Below are 2,300 nucleotides of genomic sequence, written 5' to 3'. Positions count from 1 at the left end.
GTATAATCCTTTTGAATGTCAAAGCAGACATGTATGTCCTTAATAAATAAATGATTGTTTATTTCGTTATCATTTGGCCAGTTATCTAATTGTTTTTCAGCTCTGAAGGGCTGCAATTGCTGCTGCTTTGTGACCCTTTCCATCAAAGGTAGCCTGATTTGAATTCTTGCTGAAATGAATGTGTATGTCACATCTGACAGAACCAGCTGCTTAAAGGGTATCCTTGATGCTGAGAAGCAGTAACAAGCAGTATAGATGTCTTGCTAGCTGGGGGAAAGGGGAGGCAAGGGGGAACATTGCATGATGCTATGTTTTGGGCTCCACTGAAACAATTCAGACTGCAGATATTTTTAGCACTATTCTTCAGCAGGCAGCATGCTGTACAACCGCACAGCAACATGATGCTTCTGTAGGTTGGTGTAGCTATGTTTCCACCTCCTGGCGACTCCAAGGAACAGCTGAAAAGACACTAAAGAGAATTATGTTTTTATTTTTGCAAGTCACTAGAAGATGAAGTAGGAATTTTAAAAAGGCACATCTCTTGGGCTCAAAGGGATTTTTAACTCTTCAAAGTTCAGTATTCTATGCTGTGTTTAAGCATAGAAGCTATTTCCATATAGTTTGCTTTGTAACTAGAATGAAAATGAGTGCTTGAGCTGGAAGGTCATAAATACAAGGTTGCAGCAGGACTGTAAGTAATAAGACACCAGACAGACCTTTTATATTGAGAGAGTGAGCATGACTGTATATCCATGGTAACTGGGAAGGGACATGAAAATATCTAGTGAATCTCAAGTCTAAAATATCTGTGCATTCTACCCATTAAGGACAGCCGTTGTTACAGAGGTACGTACTGTTACAGACGACACATGATCAAGACTGTAGGCATTCTGTGAGGTAAGTGCCCTTCAATAATAAGGAAATGTTAATTTTCACAAGTAGAAATCTCTTTCAGAAGACAGGATTACCTCTCTCTGTCTTTTACAGCAGTGTAGCCAGGGCTGGATTTTCTTTCAGGAGCTGATATGAAACCTTATAGTGCCTGTTTCTTGTTCTTTGCCAGGTCAATGCCATCTGCCATTTTCATAGAAAAGAACAAAAGTCCTTTTGGTAGCCATCTCAGAACTGCCCTCTATGAAAAAGAAAAAGACAAGTTTGAGTAAAGTACATATTTCTAGGACCTAGAAATATAGATTGCTAGTCCAAAACTTTCAGGTGAAAATGTCCTTTTCAGTGAAAAAAAAGATTTTCAAGCTAACCGTCCAAGTGTGTCTTCACCCAGGATCCGTCATGGGGAGAATGTGACCATTGTTCCTTATGCCCTCACAAACTGCATTGAAGCTAGTTCGGAGAAGTTTTTTAGCACATGTATGTAAACTTGGTTGAGTAGAGGTGCTGGACTCCAAAATATTAAATCTGGACTTTGAATGAGTTTATTTTCTTTGTTGTTCAGTTGCAGGGACTCCCATGTAAGCTGCAGTCACCATCCACAATTTATCTGCTTTTATATGATGTGTTGCCTTACTTGGGGAAAATCATCCTATTCAAAGGGGCTTCTTGGAAGCCTATATACTTCAAAGGTGCCTCCAGTATACCCATTTGAATTTATTTTTCCTTTAGCCAGAGGCTATTTGTCACTGCAGAATTCATTAACTCTCTCTGACAATAAACCATGTAGAAGCAATGTGCAGCATAGATTTCTGGTGATGGAGACTTTGCAAACAGGTCAAAGAACTTTTCCTATTGTGTAGGAGGGCTGTGAGATATGCACCTCTTGGCTCTTTGAGCAGGATGCTAAGGAGGAAAAGAGGTGGGGAAAAGCGATAAGGCAACACTGCCAGCACCATTTTGCAGTTCTATCTCCAATTTGAAGACAACTGCTTAAGTTTGGGCCCCAAAGTTGGAAGCATCTCCTCTTTGGGAGGGGAGGGAGGCAGTGGGAGGGCTCTGCCTGGGCCACGCTATGGGGGTGGATGCCCGCTGTAGGGTGAGGTTTAATGGCTGTGTAGGGAGGGGGGTACCAGTGGTGAGGGAGTCCTGTATCTGCCTGTGCAAGATGGGCTTTTGAGGAGTTGCACACCCTGGCAGCTGCACTACTGAAAAGGGTCCACTATAATAAGAGTCACATGGAAAAGGGTGCATAATCAGTGATGCAACCTTATTAGCCAAACATTCCCAGGTACCTTGTTACTTAAGTGTAACAGCTCTAAAAATGTGTGTGTAATGTTGTGTCCTATATACTGATTTTTATAAATATACATATATGTAGCAACGTTCACACATAGACACAGCCACAGCAC

The sequence above is a fragment of the Cuculus canorus genome, chromosome 1 (genome assembly GCF_017976375.1).
Source record: "Cuculus canorus isolate bCucCan1 chromosome 1, bCucCan1.pri, whole genome shotgun sequence".
In the NCBI taxonomy this organism is placed as follows: Eukaryota; Metazoa; Chordata; class Aves; order Cuculiformes; family Cuculidae; genus Cuculus; species Cuculus canorus.
This window is presented reverse-complemented; position numbering follows the sequence as displayed.